The sequence below is a fragment of the Ovis canadensis genome, chromosome 2, assembly GCF_042477335.2.
Source record: "Ovis canadensis isolate MfBH-ARS-UI-01 breed Bighorn chromosome 2, ARS-UI_OviCan_v2, whole genome shotgun sequence".
Lineage (NCBI taxonomy): Eukaryota > Metazoa > Chordata > Mammalia > Artiodactyla > Bovidae > Ovis > Ovis canadensis.
In genome coordinates, this window is record NC_091246.1 from 203,383,546 (window position 1) to 203,405,082 (window position 21,537).

At 39.4% G+C, this 21,537-nt stretch overlaps 1 protein-coding gene across 4 annotated transcripts in view; it reads left to right on the forward strand.

Annotated features, from left to right (window-relative positions):
• Window positions 1-21,537, forward strand: part of SLC39A10 (solute carrier family 39 member 10) — a 152,353-nt gene that overhangs the window by 65,175 nt on the left and 65,641 nt on the right. The window contains exon 1 of one of the 4 annotated variants that reach the window (XM_069574473.1): window positions 19,744-20,144. The exons of 2 other annotated variants lie outside the window; for them this stretch is intronic. The gene's annotated coding sequence lies outside the window, so the exon portion shown is untranslated. Of the gene's footprint in view, window positions 1-19,743; window positions 20,145-21,537 lie in introns of those variants that run through there. One more of the 4 variants, XM_069574476.1, reaches the window with a different exon arrangement.

The following is a 21,537-nucleotide window of genomic DNA, read 5'->3' on the forward strand; positions in this document are numbered from 1 at the left end:
AAAGTCAGCCATAGATGCATCCATATACCCTCCCTCCAAACCTCCCTATCATTTCCCTCCCCATTCCACCCTTCTAGATTGTCACAGGGCCCCTATTTGAGTTCCCTGATCCATATAGTAAATTCCCATTGGCTATCTATCTGTTTTACATATGGTTTTGTAAGTTTCCATGTTACTCTCTCCACACGTCTTACCTTCTCCCTCCTCTCTTCCCCTCCATGACCATAGGTCTGTTCTCTATGTCTGTTTCTCCATTGCTGCCCTGCAAATAAATTCATCACTGCCATCTTTCTAGATTCCATATATATGTATCAGTATACGATATTTATATTTCTCTTTCTGACTTACTTCACTCTGTATGATAGGCTCTAGGTTCATCCACCTAACTTGAACTAACTCAAGTGCATTCTTTTTTATGGCCAAGTAATATTCCATCGTATGTATGTACCACAGCTTCTTTCTTCAGTCATCTGTCAGTGGACATCTAAGTTGCTTCCATGTTCTAGCTATTATAAATAGTGCTGCAATTTTCCTTTTAATTTTTATTTTATACCAGAACATAGTTGATTAACAATGTTGTGTTAGCAAAGTGATTCCGTTATACATATACATGTATCTATTCTTTTTCAAATTCTTTTCCCATATAGGTTATCACAGAATATTGAGCAGCATTCCCTATATTATGTAGTAGGTCCTTATTGGTCATCTGTTTTAAATATAGCGCTGTGTACTTGTCAATCCCACACTCCGAATCTATTCCTCCCTCCACATTTTCCCCTCCCATAACCATAAATTTGTTCTCTAAGTCTGTGAGACTGTTTCTGCTTTGCAAATAAGTTCATTTGTATCTTTTTTTTAGATGCCACATGTAAGTGATATTATATGACATTTGTCTTTCGCTGTCTGACTTACTTCACTTACTATGATAATCTCCAGGTGCCATTTGATTTCTTGATACTTGGATAGATTCCAAGTGTTTTGACTTTGAATACCTGGTTGCTTTCTGATCCTGATTACTCTGTTATTCCGAAGTATTGTTTTTTAAGTCCCTCAGAATTTGGTGTTATATTCTAATCCTTTTAATGGTTCTCATGTTTTTATTAAAATTCATTGTCTCGTATTTGATCTACCTCCATATAAGTGAGCTATTTAAATTGTTCAATTTGGTATGCCTCTTTCAGCTATTGTTAAATGGTTTGTAATAATTTTGTTTTGCTGCTCATTTCAGGGAGTTTGAAATGTATCAAGCTGTAGTGACCAAACTTTTGGGGTCTTTTGAATAGTGATGGGTTGACAGGAAGTATGAATGAATGAATAAAGATGCTTTCATCTTTAAGGAACATAAGACCTGTCAAAAGGCATTTAAACAATAAGGGAAATTATGACTTCACATAAGAATTCTAGAGATAGGACAAAATTTGAATATAGTAAAAGGTTCAACAAAGTTGAATAATTCAGTGATTTAACAATAACATCACTTTGCCCAGATGTTTTCCATCTTTCCATTTTCCAAATTCAGTGTGTTGTTTGTCCTTGTGAGCAGATTATTGCTAGATTTCCCATGTAGATAAAAAGTCTTAAGGCAGAAAGAGGAAATTTCTACTTCCACATGTCTCACTGGAAGGAAGAACCTATCTCAGAGGTCCTTTTGGCTTATTGACCAGAATTATGTCATATACCTATTCCAAAACATATTGGTAAATGAAGTGGAATATCACATTGACCTAAGTCAGCAATGTTTTATGAAACCCGAGGGCCCAGTGATTCTTTCAGGAAGTTCACAAGGTTAAAATTGGTTTCCCTAATAAATGCTAAGATGTTTCCTGCCTTTTTCACTCCACTGAGAGTGAAAAACAGCAATGGTGGCTAATACTCCCAGTTGCTTAGCACAGATCAGTGCCTGTGATATCAAAATGTACTAGTAGTCATTGTATTCTTTACTGCCAGGCTCTCACACAAAGTTTGTTGTTTTCTGGTCCATACTGAAGTGCTTTTGTTATTTCAGTCTTATATTGTATGATTTAAGTTGTGAGCTAAAATGGCTGCTTTTTTCATGGAACGCTTAAAAAAAAAAAACCTAAAAGACTGACAAAGTATGGTTATTCAGACATAGGTGTTTTGCTGACATTTTTCTCGAAAATGAACAAAGTGAGCCTGTAACTTCAAGGAAAACAACTAACTGACAATATTTGTTGCAAATGATAAACTTCAAACTTTCAGGTGAAAATTATGATGCTGGATAACTCATATCCACCACTGTGGACTTGACAGCTTCCCAGTACTTAAATATATTTTCTAAAGATATTGATGGTAGTATTAACAGAAATGATTTTTTGATATGGTGTGATGAAATATGTCAGCATTTGAAAGATCTTCATAACTCATAAATCAGTATTTTCCCAATGATCAATGCATGTTATAAAATTACTCATGGGTGATTCAAAGACCAAAACAGACTAAAAGATTTAAGGGTAACTGAGCATAAAATTTTATTAATCTTTTTCAGATTCTGTGTTGTAAATAACCTTTGAGGAACAACCATCTTTTGAGTTTGGGTGTAGTATCAAAGAATATCCAAGATTATCTGAAGAGGCTATTAAAATACTTTTTTCAACTATTTATTTGTATGAAGCTGGATTTTCTTAGTGCACTTCAACCAAACAACAGAGTGAATGCAGAAGCAGATATGAGAATCTACTTTTCCTATAATCCAGATTTCTCAGTTTTTTATCTTGAAAAAATATATTTTCCCCAAAATGTCAGTTATATTAATATATAACAGGTTTATTATTTTTATTTTATAATTAATGTCTTTAAGGTTTTTGACTTTTAGTTTCTAAACTGGTAGATATTGATAGATATGACTCATGTAAACAAATGTACGTTGTAATCTAAAGTACTTTTAAGAGTATAAAAAGTTACTGAAACCCCAAAATTTGAAAACTACCCAGTTTAGTCCAGGGTTTTACCATTTGGGCCCTGGTAGATGATTTTATGTTATCTCAATAAAATCTGGATTCTATTGATCGGATGGTTAATGGCTTCATTAGAAATCAGTGATCTGGCTACACTTGAAGCTGAAGGAGAATTTTTCCAGTGCCATCCACAAACTATGACTTGTCTTTGGGAAATGTTGGCAAAAGGTTCTCAGGTCTCAGGGACAGGGACCTCATACTGCAGGGCTCCTGGACTGCCAGATTCTAGGGGAACTCTCTTCAAAAGCTGCACACAGAAAATAGAGATGGTTAGTTGCCTTTCATGTCCATTGGGGATCAGCCTGAGTCTCTGGTCTGGCTCTCAAAAGCAATGGTGTTCTTTGGTTCCAAGTTGGGGATGTTTCTTTCTTTCCCAGGGAACATAAAACAATAATATCTCATATCACTGTCTCATAACAGGACTGGCGATCTCAGCTGTCCATGGACTCACCTCTAGGTTCTGCAAGTCAGCCAAGGCTATTTTGATTGCTAAATTGGTAATTACCTGGGAAGATCAATGCAGTAGAAATAGAAAGTGAAAGTGAAGTCGCTCAGTCGTGTCTGACTCTGCGACTTCATGGACTGTACCTGCCAGGCTCCTCCATCTATGGGATTTTCCAGGCAAGATTACTGGAGTGGGTTGCCATTTCCTTCTCCAAAGGATCGTCCCAACCCAGGGATCGAACCTGGATCTCCTGCATTACAGGCAGACTCTCTACCATCTGAGTCACAAGGGGGCTTATTATCCAGGAAGATCAATGCAGTAGAAACAGAACTAAACAATATTCATATGAAGTTGGAGAGGAAATTATGGTAAAGAAAACAGTCACAGATATATGCAAGGATCCTGTTACATGACCTGTTTATTGTTTAGTTGCTCAGTCATGTCAGACTGTTACCTGCCAGGCTCCTCGTCCATGTATTTTCCGGGCAAAAATACTGAAATGGGTTGCCATTTCCTTCTCCATATTACATGACTGGACAATTATAATTCTCTTAATTATGATTGAGAACAAAATAGGAGTCACAGAATTAAGGTTTAAAACAAGGGCTGCTTCTTTGAAAATATTTATATTGATATCCCTGAAAGTCAGTCTGTAGATATGTCTGTTAGGTAGGTGAAGTATGGTTTGGCTTGTTAACAGTTTATTTATTTATTTTTATTTTATTTTTGGTTGCTCTGAGTCTTTCATTGTTGCATGCTAGCTTTCTCTAGTTGCAGACAGCTGGGGTTACTGTCTAGTTGTGGTGCATGGGTTTCTCATTGATTGGCTTCTCTTGTTTCAGAGTACAGGCTCTAGGTGCATGGGGTTTCAGTAGTTGCAACATGTGGGCTCAGTCAGTAGTTGTGGCACACAAGCTTAGTTGCTCCGTGGTATGTGGGATCTTCCCAGACCAGGGACCAAACATGTGTCCCCTGCACTGACCTGTGGATTCTTATCCACTGTGCCACCAGGGATGTCCTGGTCTGACTTGTGAAGGAGAGATTAGGCTTGGAATACAGATCTTGGAATGTTCATCATGAAAGTCATAGTTGAAGTTGTTGGATCTGGTAAGATTTCTTTCCCCCTGAGAGCTAAAGTGATAAGACAAGGCAGTCAAAGGTAGAAATGTAGGAAATGTCAGGAAACGGGAAGAATAATCCACTATTATAGACTGGAAAAGAGTGCTATTCAGGAAGAGAATAAAGAGAAGTATTAGTGAAGAGGCTAAAGAAGAGAGAATTTATACAAGGTGATTATCCTACAGTACAGGATGATTACAAAAAGGCAATATTTGGCAGGTAACAAATAGATGATGACCTATAAAACATTTGTTTTAAATACTTTTACATACATAGAAAAGTAGTAAATACTACAGGGAGTTCTTACATAGCCAACATCTAGCTTTTTCTATTAACATCTTACTTTGGTGTGATGATCTATTTGCTGCAACTGATGAACCAGAATTCATGCACTATTATTAACTAAAGTCCATAGTTTATTCAGATTTCCTTAGGTTTTACCCAATGTCATTTTTTTGGTCATTGTTGTTTCAGAATCCCAACCAGGTTATCACATTATAGTCATCATATCTTCTTAGGTTCCTCTTGGTTTTGACAGTTTCTCAGATTTTCCATGTTTTTGATGATAACAGTTTTCAGGAATATTGGCTAGGTATTTTGTAGAATGGTTCTATGTTTCTCTCATGATTTTGGCTGGGGTTATGGAGTTTTGGGGAAGGAAGATCACAGAGGGAATGTGTTATATTATTTATTTATTTATTAGTTGCCCTGTGTGGCGTGTGAGATCTTAGTTCCCTAGCCCAGAAATTGAACCCACATCCCCTGCCTTGAAGTCTTAACCACTGGACCGTTTGCGAAGTCCTGGGAAAGTGCCATTTTAATCACATTCTTTCAAAGGTACATACTATCAGCATGATTTATCAGTGTTGGTGTTTTTGATCACCTGGCTGTGTTAGTGTTTGTTAGATTTCCCCCCTATGAGTTACTCTCCCAGCTTCTCTTCATACTGTCCTCTTTAAAATGAAGTCATTATGCATAACCCACAACTAAGATGAGGAGACCCCCTTCTTGAAAACAGAAGATCATATAAATAATTTGCAATTATTTTACATGAGATATTTGTTTATTCTCCCTCATTTTTAAATATATCTAATTATCTGTTTATATCCATATGGATTCCTGGATATTTATTTCATATTTTTACATGCAATCCAAAACTATTTATTTTGTTGTTCAAATTGTTCCAGCCTTGGCCATTAGGATCTCTTTCAGTGACTCCTGTGTCTCTTTTACATAGTCCAGTTCAGTGGTGACTTGAGTTAGCATTTCATCTGCATGGTGAACACAGGCAAGAAAAATCTCAAAGCTTTAAACAAAACAAAACAAAACCCAGAGTGATCTAATTGGATAAACACTGAGGAGTCACTTAAAAGTTATATCTGATGAGACTGAGAAAATAATTATGATCTGTTCTTACTGCTTTTATATTTAGAGCCCTCCCTTGTGACTCAGCTGGTAAAGAACCCACCTGCAATGCGGGAGACCTGGGTTCGATCCCTGGGTTGGGAAGATCCCCTGGAGAAGGGAAAGGCTACCCACTCCAGTATTCTGGCCTAGAGATTTCCATGGACTATACAGCTTTTATATTTGCTGTCTGCTAACTTTTCCTTTTAACAGAGAGTAATGTGGTAAATGTTAATTATAATGTGAGTATGCCAGAATTTTTGATGTATTCAAAACTTCTCTGTGAATGCCAGCAGTGTGAGATTACAGAGAAAAATGATTTGATTTTAGGTCTTACTTAAATTCCTCCAAAGACTTGATCTTCAGAAATGGTATAAAAATGTTTTCCAATGAATAGGTAATTTTTCTCACAATGAACATCTAGCAGTAAAGCAGTTCAAACATATTTAGAAGACAAAAGTTGTGTTTATTTTGTTCTCTGATCATTTGAATTAACTGATGACATTTAAAAATTTTACTAGGGTCAAGATAGGCTTGGGTATGCTGTTTGATAGGGTGTGTGGACAAATTAAGGATAAAGATAGAGTATTAACCTATTACTCCTTCCCCACATACTACTAGCCATGTTTCATGGAAGTCATTTTCTACAGCCATTCCACTAGTATTTACTCCATATCCACTGTGAACCAAGCAATGTGCTAGAAACTGAGGATACCACATTGAACAAGCCACAGTCCTGCTAACAAGCAATTGGAGCGCATAGGAGACAAAGATTGGGGTAGACAAGTAAAGCACAAGTGCTGTACATTGCAAGCTATGCGCTGTTTGTGCAAGCGTGTAGGAAATACAGCTAACCCAGACCTGATTTGGGAAGGAAAAGGGGCAGGAAATTTTGTGTGTGTATAGATTGCTGAAGGACAAATAGGAGGTAATCAGATGAAGGGAAAGGGGTACAGAGGAGAGGGGACACTTGAAGCAAGGAAAAGTATAACTTTTAAGGGAGTAACAAGTCTTTCAGTTTGGCTGGATTATAGAGTTCTAGAAGTATAATATGAAGCACCAATGTGATTTAAACATTTTTAGAAGTCACATTAAGAAAATAAAAGGAATCAGGTAAAAAAAATTTTAATAATATTTTATTTAGCCCAATATTTTAAAAAATCGTGTTATCTCAGCAATGTAACCAATATGGAAAATTATCAATGACACATTTTTACTTTTTTTGGTACAATGTTTGAGAAATCTAATAGGTGACTTACACTTAAAGCACATTTCAAATTGGACTAACCACATTTCAAGTGCTCAACAGTCAATGTGGCTAGGGGCTACTATGTTGGACAGTATAGTTTTAGGGTGAAGTAATAGATAAATCTTCAGAGATAATGTGAAAGGGTGGTGTGAGGCTTTGAAAACTTTTTTGATCTGATTGAGTTAGTGATGATTCCCATTTTCACTGTGGAGGATGGATCGGAGGTGGGCTTAAAAAGATGCCAACTAGTTTTAGGCTACTAGTCTAGTTCTAGGGGAGTGACTTGGGTGTACTGAAAAGTAGGAGTCAAGAGTCATAAGGAGGATTTCTCTGGTGGTCCAGTGGTTAAGACCCCACCTTCCAATGCAGGCAGTGTGGGTTCTATCCCTGGTTGGGGGACTAATATCCCACATGCCTTGTGATGAGGCCAAGAAAAAATGTCGTAAGGAGAGAATGAATTGAGAGAGGAGGCAAGAATGACTATTTCACTACTACTTGTTTTCCCCCTTCTGGGAGTGAAGTAGGAAACTACGGGGAAACGAGGGAAGAATGGCAGGATTGGGAGACAGTGTGCTCAGTTTGGACATCTTAAATTAGAGTTGCCTGAGAGATATCAAGTAGAATCTTTATATGTGAAAACAAGGAGACATATAGATAGTAACTGAAGCCATGGGATTGGATAAAATAGTCCAGGTTGAGTGGGTAAAACAGTAATTCTCAATCCTGATTTCTTAGTAAGAATTGCCTGAGAGGTGATTTAAAATTCACGTTTTGAGTTTCATTCCCAAGTTGCTGGTTCACTAGGATAAGGGTGGTAAATGGCACTTTTCATAAGAATCCTTATAGTCTCTGATGCTGATACAAGTAATCCTTAGAATTCTCCTTCACAAACACTGGTGTAGAATGATAATTAAGAGGACCCAGAAGAAACTGCTTACATGTGTGGGAGTTTAGAGAAAAAAAAGACCACGAAGAAGATAGGAAGGGAGTCTCTAGCGAGTTGATAAACTATCAGAAGAGTGCTGTCTTCTGTTAACATGAATGGGGGGAGGATTCTAACCTGAAGAGGAACAAAGCTGGTGGTGGGACAACTAGACAGGTTTCTGACTAGTTGGGCAGTCAGTCTGGTAGAAAGTTACCACCTCTCTGGTTACTTTTCATGCTCTGTGTCCTGGGCAAGTCTTCTTCACCTATCATCAGATCCATCAAATTTCCTGAGTATTTGAAGGAGGAAGGGTTTTAAACTGCCTGAAAAGGAGCAGAGAAATGAAACAATACAGTTAAAAGTGAGCATGAGAGTGAGTAACTAAGGTGGCATTTGGGTAACCTGTTAGTGGTGAAAGCTCAATTTCAGTAGGAGAGTTGAGTAAGTAGGCTAAATGAGTTTGTTTGAAAAAAAAAACCAAAAACTTTTTAAGAATCTTGGCTATGAAAGGAAGGAAAGAGAAGCCAGAATGTATAAATATCCACTGTTTACTCATAAAATAATAAGAAATACATGCCCTTCTTCTGAAATACTTATGCTTGTTTCATTTCTGTTGTATGGATTGATTTGATACTGTAAAATCTCCATTCGTCCTTCAGAGAAGATAGTTATTAAATAATATTATTTTGCTTATCAGCGAAATGATATTTGGTCATTCTATCACCTCTTATACAAATTGTTGGAATGGATAAATCATTTTGCAGAATAATTATTAATGGTTTGAAAGAAGTGCCAACTTATCGTAGGTTGGGGTTGGATAAGGGAGACAAGAAAGAAGAGACCAGAAATTTGAACCTGAATTTCTCAGTCTCCTACTTATCCGTCCTCTACAGGTCAATCGTGTTTCACTGGCAGAACTTGCCTCATCAGCCCCAAACTGGTAAAATTCTGTCATTCTTAATCATGGTTAGTCGACAAGTCAATTCACCTGTTGCTGATAAAGACAAGCTCACCAGAGCTTCATTGTTAAAGTAATTTGGGGTTGGCTGCTACAAGCCCTCTCTAACTCTTAACACAAGTCCCACTACCAGTTTAATCTAGAACTGACTGATTATAATCACCAAACTTTTCCATTAACAATGCTGTTAAATTGTTATTTAAATTTAACAGTTTAAACATTGCACAAATGTAGTAAATACTTAAACAATGCCCTTTGCTTCCAGTATGGAATGCTAGAAGGTATAAAAATTCAAATGAAATATAAGTAGGAGTATTAGAGTTTTGTTCTAAATACAGCTGAAAGTTTAAGTTAGATGCAAATTAGTTATTTTTTTTTTTTTGTTTCCTTCGAAGAGGGTGGGTCTATTTTAGAATGGAGCCAAATAATTTTAAAGTCACATCTGCATCACTTTCAAGACATGCCCAGTTTGCCCCACAATGATCAGTCTAAATATTTTATTAAAAAATAAGTGTTAGGCACAGGCATGACTGCATCATATTGGCTGATGTCATTACTGATCCGTTTTGGTTATCTCAGAATTGCTCCAGCTCTAAGGCTATTGTTAGTTTTTGAACTTCTTATTTAAAATAGGGAAACAATACAGACTAATTCTGAAAAATTGTATTTAAAGAGCTCTACATTTATAAAATCATCAATGTGCCTATTTGGTCCAATTACTGGAACATTATAGACACTAGGTATATTTGGTTAACTTGCATTTATTACAATGCTTCATGTTTTACTGTTATTATGGAATTTTTAAAATACAAAAGTAGAAAAAATAGAATGAGCACTCATATAACCATCACCCCCTTCAACAATTTATACAGAAATAACCTTGCATCATCTGTACTCTCATTGGATTATTTTAAAGCAAAAGTCAGACAATCTTATTTCATCTATTAATTCTCTTCTATTCCTCTAAAAGAGAAGAATTCTTTTCTTAGGCCCAATTTTATTACTATACATTTAAAAATTAATAATATTTCCTTATTATCAAATGCCCCATCAGTATTAAAAATTTCCTAGTTGTCTCATACTTCCTTTTACAACTGAATTCTTCAAATTAGGAACAAAACAGGCTCCCATGTTGAAATGCTATATGTTGAATACTTCTTTGGTTATAACTTCAACAGTCTTTGCAAAACAAAAATGTCACATGATCCATACCTTCCAAGGGGTTATCTTCTCAGTAACTTGCCATATCATGTAATGAGTTTATAAAATCTATAAAGATTTTGATTAATTTATTGACTACCTTTTTATAAATAAATTTATTTTCAAGATTTTTTTTTTTTTGTCTTTGGGAAGAATTTTTTTAAAAAAATAATTCACTAAAGTATTCATGGCCAGTTAGGGCTGGGTTCATCGTGGCCATGCAACCTGTACAATCACATGGGACCCCATGCTAAGAAGGGTCTGTGCTTGGTATATTGCTTTGTTGTTGCCATCTTGAAATTCTTAATACTTTTGATCAAGGGGTCCCACATTTTCATTTTTCACTGGGCCCTAGAAAGCTTTATAGCTGGTCTTGCTGGCAGTATAAAGGCTAGAAAACACTTGTTGTTGTTTAGTTGCTAAGTTGTGTCTGACTCTTTCACAGACGGACTGTAGCCGGCTCCTCTGTCCATGGGATTTCCCAGGCAAGAATACTGGAGTGTGTTGCCATTTCCTTCTCCAGGGGATCTTACGGACTCAGGGATCGAACCTATATCTCATGCCTTGGCCGGCAGGTTCTTTACTGCTGAGCCACCAGGGAAGCCCAAAAAACACATGATTCCCAGCCTATGTCTCAAATGAGTTAATAATTATTAGTCTACCTAAATCTCCTACCTATATCTATAAAAAGAATATTAAAATCTAACAACTTTCAAATTACTGACCAAAGCAACTTTTGACCAAGCTGGTCTTTTTTGAACAGTTTTTTTTTTTTTACCCATGCAAAACATGGGAATGGGTTTAAGAATACTTTTTCCCATATTTATTATTTGTTTGTTGACCATCAATAATGTAACTTTGGAACATAGTGTCAGCACATAGTAAACACTATACTGTAACTGCTTGTCATGATTATGATTAATAATTATTATCATTTAGTATTGCATTATTTAGTGTCTTGGCTCAGCATAGCTTCTAGATAAGAAGATTTAAAATGCTTCAAAGACAGTCTTTGACAGATACTAAATTAGGAACATAATTGCAAAGAGATTATTTCCTAAGTGATGGTTGGGTGCATGCATGCTAAGTCACTTTAGTTGTGTCTGACTCTTTGCAACCTTAAGGACTATAGCCTGCCAGGCTCCTCTGCCCCATGGGAATTCTCCAGGCACGAAAATTAGAATGGGTTGCTATGCCCTCCTCTAGGGGATCTTTCTCACTCAGGAATCAAACTCGTGTCTCATGCGGCTCCTGCATTGCAGGGGGATCCTTTACTGATGAGCCACCAGCGAAGCCCAAGTGATGGTATAGTTTTCCAATTTGGGCCTTATTTCACAAGCACAAATACCATCTGGCCTGACACAGGCAATCAAGCTCTCTGAACCAATTTAATATCACACACACGGATTTCCAAACTTAGGGTTTCTAACTTTTTCTTTCAACCTTTATTAAAAGTTCCAGGGGACACAGTTACATGTTGGATCTAGTACCTAATTTGGAGGAGCCACTGTCTAGGATGTAGGGTTTCATCTAGTCTTTGAATGGACTGGCTAGTTCTCTAGGGATTTCATAGAGCAAAGCAAGTTGGAAATTTTTATGATTCTGTTGATACCTAATTTCTATTTCCTACTCCCTTATGCCTATACAATTATGAAAAAAAAAATTAGTCCATAGAAGACAATACAGGTGATTTATAACATCTCTTTTTGATGATAGCAAAGGTGCAAATATTTCCCAAATGTGCTTCCTATAATAATAAATATAGGAATAATAAATAATGAAACACCTTAATAAAAAGGTGTAGAAGAAAAATCCCAAATATCTCTGCTACAAAGCTTGGTTATTTTGCAATCAGTATCACCTGGAATGGTCAGATACATTCTACTTACATTTCTAACATTGCTGACGAATCAGGTATCTTAAAAAATGTAAAGAACTGGGAAACATACAGGAAGAGGCTCATGCTAAAATCATACTCAAAAGTAGTCACTGTTTGATGTAAATTCTAGAAAGTTTAAGTAAAGGCTAATGCATACACGTGATTCTCTGTAAAGATAATGCATAATGTTTGTTGTGGACTCTCTCCACCCTAAGAACATAAAAGGCTTTCCTCAGAGCACACATTCCTGGTCTCTCTGGAAACACCCCACACATAAGGTAGAACAGGAGACATGTGATTTTGGTATTCTTCATGCAGAATCCTCAGTTTACTTGTGCCTCCAAAGAGGCAGAGTGAGTGTAAGTGAAGGGGATTTGGTCTGGGACTTGTATAAAGCTGGGAGTGCCGTTAGCATTTTTGCAGCCATCCGTTCAGTTCAGTTGCTCAGTCGTGTCTGACTCTTTGCGACCCCTTGAATTGCAGCACGCCAGGCCTCCCTGTCCATCACCATCTCCCGGAGTTCACTCAGACTCACGTCCATCGAGTCAGTGATGCCATCCAGCCATCTCACCCTCTGTCGTCCCCTTCTTCCTGCCCCCAATCCCTCCCAGCATCAAAGTATTTTCCAATGAGTCAGCTCTTCGCATGAGGTGGCCAAAGTACTGGAGCTTCAGCTTTAGCGTCATTCCTTCCAAAGAAATCCCAGGGTTGATCTCCTTCAGAATGGACTGGTTGGATCTCCTTGCAGTCCAAGGGACTCTCAAAAGTCTTCTCCAACACCACAGTTCAAAAGCATCAATTCTTCTGCGCTCAGCCTTCTTCACAGTCCAACTCTCACATCCATACATGACTACTGGAAAAACCATAGCCTTGACTAGATGGACCTTAGTTGGCAAAGTAATTTGCAGCCGTAGCAACCCATATTATCTCGAACACAGCCCTCGTCACTCTGTACCGTAATTGTCTTTTCAATTACCTCCCTGACTGGGCTGTAAGCAACTTTACGTAAAGAATCATGTTTTCTTTGCCCTCATTTTCCAGCTACGTAGTGGCCTGCACATCAAAGGAGCACAAACTTTTACCTATAAATAGTTTCATCCCTTAAAATTTGCCTTTCTTCCCCAAGGTAGACTTGCAGAGGAGGTAGATTCATTTAAATCCAAGGACTGAAATGAACCTTCAATCCCATAACTGAATTTTAGTTTAAATCTGCTGGGATATATTTGCCTGCACTTGACCAATTCTTCATTGATTACCACATTAATAGCTCATATATATATGACTGTGATCAAAGTCATTAACATACACCTGATTCTGCCTAATTTTTAATGATATAACTAGCATAAATAAATACTTGAACAATTATATCAAGTCACCATAAAGAGGGGAAAGCTTTCATCTAAATGTATAACCAAATTGGCTAATTAACATTTTAATTTAAGAGACTGGAATAATCTCCCTTGGAATTGAGTCAAGCTAGTCAAGCTCAAAGATAAATCAAATGTTCACATTATAAGTATCTTTAAATGTTTTTATTCTCTATTCCATTTACAATTTTCATTGACCTATTAACATTTACAGCCTGGAAAGCTACCACTTTATGGTTCTACTATTTTTTTTTTAATTATCAAATTTTGCAGAGAAAGTATGGAGATATTCTCAGAAAAATTGGGACCTGCACATAGCATCTAGATAAGAATAAAGTAATGTAAGGATTAGGAACATAACCTCCAGAGCCAGACTGTCTGGATTGGGCTTGTGGCTCCAACCCCTTGCTAACTACCTGTTTTCTTTATCTATGAAATGGGCATAATAATATCTATCTTGCAGAGCTGTCATAGGAGTAAAATTAGTTACCATATTCACAGTACTTAAAATGGCACCTGGCACATTTTAAACCATACACCCTCATGTGTTTAGGGTGGGAAGAAAAACTGAAATCTAACTGCTTAGAGAAAGCAACCATCATTGTAACTGGAATGAAACTTGAATGTGATGAAATCATTCGAGGCTATAAGTGAGATTTACAAGGGAAAGGTTAAGCATAGTAGGTTACTAACTACTAAGTATTACCAAAATCATTCCTCACAAAGTATTAGGAAGTTTAAAAAACTTGTAAAGACGTATGCTGGGAAGAAGAGGTGATTTATGGGATTCTATGAAGAATGCAAAAGTGGCTTATTCTAATAAAAATAAAATATGATTTGAGCTTTACTTAGAAACAGTGCAAGAAAAATTCAGAAATCCCTACAAGTTTTGTTTTGACAGTTCATTTACTGACTTCCCAAATATTTAGAATTTTGCTGCTTTCTTGCTGTCAGATTCTTAATAAGTAAAGGTAAGCAATATTTGTTAAGATAAACCAAGTGTATCTTGGCTTTAAAAGGTGTATTTGATTATTTTCATAAATGTCATTAGTGAAATGAGTCCCATTATTAATTATCTTGGAAGCCCTAGGCAAGACTTGAAATTTGCTCTCATATGATAACATTTTTAAATGAATTTAAAAATGACTTTATTAATTTAACTTGTTACACAAATGAACTTGCTTTTAAAAATATTTACATGGTAACTTATTGTTAATTCATTTCCATGTTGATAATTTTTATTAAATTGAACCATAACCATCCACAAATATTCTTTAAATCTGTAATATTCATGTGGCTATTTATATTACATGATAAATACATATTCCTTTGGAATGAGAGTTAAGGTTTGGAAAGTTGATTTCCACTGCGCTCCTGGAATTTCAAGAGGACTGTCTGTTGGCCTCTAGGGCCCCTCGGTTGGTACAAGGGGCTGCTTACCAAGCCTTCTGTTTTCCTTCTTTTCAGTATTCTGTGAGTGAGCAAGGTAGCTAGAAGCAAGACTGAGAAGTTGGCAGTATGTCTGTTTTTCCTCCTGTCCTTTTTATACCACACTACCCTTAAAAATCTGGATAATCAAATTTCCTCCCTTCTTAAAAACTTTCTCTTCAGTAAAGACCTTGAAAAGTATTTTCTCACTAGATAAGTAATAAAATGGTAGTAAACTTCCCTCAGAGTCTCTTTGGCTTCAAGGCCCAGGAACAAAGTTCTAAATGTGGAATTCCGGGGCTGGTGAGGACGATAGAGTAGGTTTGCGGGAGAAGCTTTTCCATCACTGTCACGTGGTCAAATCTGTTATCCTTGCTCTAGCACTGAGCTTCTTGCTTTTGTTTATTCTTCTGAGTGGGTCTTCCCCTTTCTCCAAGGCTAGGTCTCATTCCTATTTTGAAAGGATTTGCCACGGCAAATCAGAGGCTGAAATCAGAGGTTCTAAGCTTCTACATTATTGTCTTTCTCCCAGTAGAGATATCTAATGTTAACAGTCTTTTGTTTGTATCACAGTTAATTAAAACTAAGATCTGGCAAGTCTATTGTTAGCATAATCTAGGCAAAGCATATAAAAGAAAAAAAAATTTTTTTAAGCTAATTTTCTACCCTGGCTGGATGAGTTGCTTGACTTGTCATTTTGTTTCATTTCTCTAATCTATTTTTATTTCTGCAGAGAACTTGAAACTGATTTTATTGAATTAGCCTACCAGCTTAAAATGATCTCACTTGCCAGACATGTCAATCAAATGTGTTTCTCACTAGAGTGACTTTCTCCCTGGTGCCTTTCTCCCTGTCTTTGTGTACCCTTTCAAAGTGGTGGGCTCTCTGGAAGAGGATGGCCTTCTCTATTTCATGAGTCCTGCTTTTTAGAAAGAGACACAGGACTTCTGTATTTCTCTCTGAGAATATCCATGTAAGTTCTGAGGGTCTGTTTATCTTCACTTTAGGAATGGCAAGGCTTTGGATGAGATAGAGCCATAATTCCTCAAGGGATCAGAAAACGGTGACCCCACAGGCCTCAATTCCCATCCTGACCATAGGGTTGACAGGTTTAATGTCACATAGTGGTACAGGCCTTAAAGAACAAGGAGGGAAATATGCCTTTTATATTTCTCTGGCTTTAGATCTAAAACTTAAGCCTTAAGTTCCAGGCTAAAATGTGGAGTCTCTAAAACTGAATAAGCAGTTAATTTTGAGTCTAGATTTAGTACATATTCCTGAGACCTTCTTTTCCCAACTTTTTAACACCTATTCCTAGTACTTAGTACTCCCCACAACAGGGCTATATACCAATATAATTTAGTCTTCCTTCTCAGGTATAAACTTGTCTGAACCAAACATTTTTGGTCATGTAAAAATCAGTTTAAACTGAATATGGATTTAAGGAGTTTATGTTATCTTTGATTATTACTAATTTTGATTCATGGAAAAAATTGTTGAGTTTGAAAGGCTTGATTTCTCAGAAGCACTCATGTTTTTAATAAATTTAATTAAAGGCTCTTAATTTTGTTGTGTATGATGTCTATTTTCTCCTCTACTAGAGGGGAAAAAAAGTTTTATGACAGGTTTTCTTTATTCATGGCTAAAAATTGAGGTATGAAGCATGGTTCTTATTTTCTTTATTTATTGTAGCTGGTTCTTTTCTAACCCTCTGAGGTGCAAAAAAAGCCATTGGATTTATTATCTCTTGCTTCACAAAGGTAGATTGTTCATGCTTGAAATTTTAGATATGTGAAATAAAATTGTGATTGAAGCAAAGCAAATGAGGGTCAACCATTTACACATAATTCAATACTTTCTCTTCCCCCCACATATTGCAAATCATCTAACCTGTCTTTATAGTTCAGATAAGCTCGCCGAAGAATTGATGCTTTTGAACTGTGGTGTTGGAGAAGACTCTTGAGAGTCCCTTGGACTGCAGGGAGATCCAACCAGTCCATTCTGAAGGAGATCAACCCTGGGATTTCTTTGGAAGGAATGATGCTAAAACTGAAGCTCCAGTACTTTAGCCACCTCATGCGAAGAGTTGACTCATTGGAAAAGACTCTGATGCTGGGAGGGATTGGGGGCAGGAAGAAGGGGACGACCGAGGATGAGATGGCTGGATGGCATCACGGACTCGATGGACGTGAGTCTGAGTGAACTCCGGGAGATGGTGATGGACAGGGAGGCCTGGCGTTGTCTCCTTCTCCTCCTGCTCTCAATCTTTCCCAGCATCACGGTCTTTTCAAATGAGTCAGCTCTTCACATCAGGTGGCCAAAGTATTGGAGTTTCAGCTTCAGTATCAGTCCTTCCAATGAACACCCAGGACTGATCTCCTCCAGGATGGACTGGTTGGATCTCCTTGCAGTCCAAGGGACTCTCAAGAGTCTACTTCAACACCACAGTTCAAAAGCATCAATTCTTCGGCACTCAGCTTTCTTTATAGTCCAACTTTCACATCCATACATGACCACTGGAAAAGCCATAGTCTTGACTAGACGGCCCTTTGTTGGCAAAGTAACATCTCTACCTTTTAATATGCTGTCTAGGTTGGTCATTTCCTTCCAAGGAGTAAGCATCTTTTAATTTCATGGCTGCAATCACCATCTGCAGTGATTTTCGAGCCAAAAAATAAAAAATAAAGTCAGCCACTGTTTCTACTGTTTCCCCTGTTTCCCCATCTCTTTCCCATGCAGTGATGGGACCAGATGCCATGATCTTAGGTTTTTGAATGTTGAGCTTTAAGCCAACTTTTTCACTCTCCTCTTTCACTTTCATCAAGAGGCTGTTTAGTTCTTTTTCACTTTCTGCTATAAGGGTGGTATCATCTGCATATCTGAGGTTATTGATATTTATCCCAGCAATCTTGATTCCAGCTTGCGCTTCTTCCATCCCAGCGTTTCTCATGATGTACCCTGCATTTCAGTTAAATAAGCAGGGTGGCAATATACAGCCTTGACGTACTTCTTTTCCTATTTGGAACCAGTCTGTTGTTCCATGTCCAGTTCTAACTGTTGCTTCCTGACCTGCATATGGGTTTCTTAAGAGGCAGGTCAAGTGGTCTGGTATTCCCATCTCTTTCAGAATTTTCCACAGTTGTGATCCACACAGTCAAAGGCTTTGGCATAGTCAATAAAGCAGAAGTAGATGTTTTTCTGGAACTCTCTTGCTTTTTCGATGATCCAGCGGATGTTGGCAATTTTATCTCCGGTTCTTCTCTCTTAGAAGGCACTGAAGGTGTAAGTACCTTAAAATATTAATATCAGGAATGTAAGTGCTCTACCTTATGGAAACTTAGGAGAAAGATATTGCATATATTTTAAAGTTACTGAAATAATATGTTCAATAAAATAATTATAGCCTTAAAATATCAGGATAGATAATTTGGAAGCTTTTTATGCTCTGAACCCAAAAGAAGTACTCTATATTGATTTTATGAAACCTAAAGACCTTGGTTCTGATTTTATAAACTCTAAAGACTTTGGAATAAATTTAGACCAATTCCTTTAATTTATCCATGAATCTGAGGACCATGGCCATTGCCTCCAACAGTTAGTGACAATGGTGACACCTGAAGCTAGTACTCAGACTTCATCTCTTTAAACCTCAGGACTTCTCCCTCTCCCTAACAGCAGCAGTGAAAACCTGAAGGAGTGAGGTCAATGGGTTGGCTTTTTCAAAGAAACAAAGGGATATGAGAAGCTGAGTATCCTGGCAGTCAGTAGGTCTTTACTGAGCACCTAAAAGACATTGTTTGTAGGGATACAAAACAAAAACAAAACAATCTTCCTTCATTAAATATGCAGAATACCAGAATATGTAGTCCTAACTGGGTTTGGATCTCAACTCTCCTCCCTACCTGTTCAGTAGTCTTAGGCAAGTTACTCGTGTCTCAGTTTCCTGGGGCAGGATAATACCTACTTCTTTGTGTCGAGAATGAAACTAATACACATGTAGAGCAAACAGGAAGTACTTGCCGAAGAGTAAATCTTGCTATTACTATTGATCATGGGTTTATGCACTCTGGTAGATATCAGTAAGGCATTCCTGTAACTCTCTGGCTGGATACAGAATCAGACACACCAGACAGAATAGATAAGTCTCATCATGAAGATCAAATGCCAAAAAGCAGGGTAATGGAGTAAAGGCAGCCACCTTTTAAGTACCGGCTGTGAATTGCTCCCGAAGAGGGGAGTAAACAATTCTCATGTCAAGTATGGTGTGAGCAAACCAATGGGAGCAAGAATGGGCAAGACATGATCTGGAGTCCTTGGAATTGCTTGGCTGAATCCGGAGGTTTTGCTATTGGGTGTTAAGAATAATCGATTAAGCAGTAGGAGGTAGTGGAAGAGGTTGGAAAGTTGTCAGAAGCCTCGAAAATTTCTCTACGTGCGTGACAAGCTCTCTGGATTCAACTTTTTCTTTTAGGCTTGGAAGGTCCACAGGAAGTGCTCTTTAGAATAAACTGGGAGGTGGGGATGGGAGAACTATGCAAAATACCTCGCATTTAGCACTAAATAAGTATTAGTTCCTTTTTCCCCTCGGAGATTGAAAGGTTACTTTAATAAAGGGGAAGGGTTAAATTAACGTAGATGTTTAACTCCTGTACAGATAAACATTTTAATTTATCAATCTGAAACCTGGCTGAAGCGTTTTCGTTTAGAGCTTCCCTTACTCGTCCGCCTCACGCGGGCGGCAGCAACCGACATGCAAAACCAGGGGAAGAGGCGAGGGGTAAATGGTCGCTCCACGCATGCGTGAGAAGCCTTCTCAACTCCCCCGCGGCGTCTTTTCTTGGAACAAAACTAGCGCGGAGCCGCGGAGCTCCGCAATTTGCGTAGACTCGAATTTCCTATTGCTCTCACGGTCCGTGTGGAATCCTCGAGTGGGGCAGTTCCCCTACGCTATTTGCGTTATTCGAAGTGAATGGCTGGGTGGTGCGTGTACGCCCAGAGCGTAGCGCCCATAGGCGGACGGGGTGCGGCTGCGCAAGGACTTGAGTGGGCCGTGTACGCCGCTAGCGTAGCGTGGTGTCCGACGCGCGGGTCTCCGCGACGCAGTTGGCGCAGCCGGCTTTGGTGAATACACGATTTGGTGCAGCCGGGGTTTGGTACCGAGCGGAGAGGAGATGCACACGGCACTCGAGTGTGAGGTAACTATAAAACCCCGATTTGTTTACATTCCCTCCCCCAGAACCGGCCCCGTGCGCGGCGGAGACTGCGAGTCCCGGGACGGCGGGGGGGTAGAAAGGGAGACAGGAACCGGGGAGTCGGGGCTGAGTCCTTCGGGGATCCGGGCGCTGTGGGCTTCCCGCAGTTGCTGCAGTCGGCGGCGGCGGCGAGCCGGGCACAGCGCGCGGTGGGCTGCGCGTGGGGCGCCGCCGCTCCTCGTGTGCGCTCTGGGCTGCTGCCGGGTTAGCGATCGGGCAGCCTCCGTCCCGCGTGCGGGACCCGCGCCCGAGTCAGCCTCCTGCCGAGGCTGGGGAGCCGTGCGAGAAGTGGGGGAGTCACCGCTGAGCAGGCGGCGGCGGTTGGGGGGCTGCGCGCGGCCGGTTAGGGGCCGAGGTTGGCGTGGCCGGTGGAGGCGGGGACGCGTTGGCCCGAGGATGGGAGGGTCCGCAGTCCGGTCTCGGAGGGGCTTGGAGACAGGCGGCGGCGAACGCCCCCGATCTTCCTCTCGCGTGCTCCCCTCCTGTGTGTCACGGGGATCCCCGGGATGGAGCCTGGGCGCCGCTGTTCCGGCCCGGCAGGCTAACGGACGGTGGCGCCTCTGCTCCTACCGCGGGAGGCCTGGTGGGGCTTACTTTCTCCCCGACCAACCGAAAAGCCGAGGCGGGGCGCGGGGGAGTTGATATTGAAGCCAGCTGGGGTCCCTGGAGCTGAGGGCTCGGGTGGGGCTGGGTCGGTGGTCGAGGCCGGGTGAGCCGGGAGGTGGCGCGGCTGCCCGGGCTTTGTTCGTGAAAGCCCTTTGGCGGAGAACCTTAGGGGGCCCACCAGGCTGCACTACCTCGGGGAACCTTCGCAGCCCCCTCTCCGGGTCCAGGGATCTGCTCAACTCCTTGCTTCTCCCTTGGGATCCCCGAGTGCCCAGGCCTGGTTGAGGGCGCAGGCGACGTGTGGCTTCCTGTGGCTTCTCTAAAGAACTGTTCACGTGGGAGGGAGCCTCTCCACATGGGCTGACTTTATGAGCAGGGCACAAGGAAGAGAAATCTCCCGCAGGATCCGCAGCCCTCAGTTGGAAGTGTCCCTGGCTCAGATTGTTTTAAGTAATAAAGTAACATTAAAGCACATAATTTAAAAAGATGGTAGGTTATACTGTGGACTTTTTTAAAGTCTTTTACGCCGTTTCGTTCTCTAGTTTCACCTAGGAACTGAGTCATTCTTGATGGAGCAAAACGAGCAAGTAATAAGTTTACATTCCATTTGTGTGTGTGGTTTTTGTTTTTTTTTTTTGGACGGATATCTAAATTTAGCTAAGTAAGAACTAGCAAGTAATATATTGGAAAAACTGGAGATTTAAAATGTAGTTGATTGTAGTAATTCAAT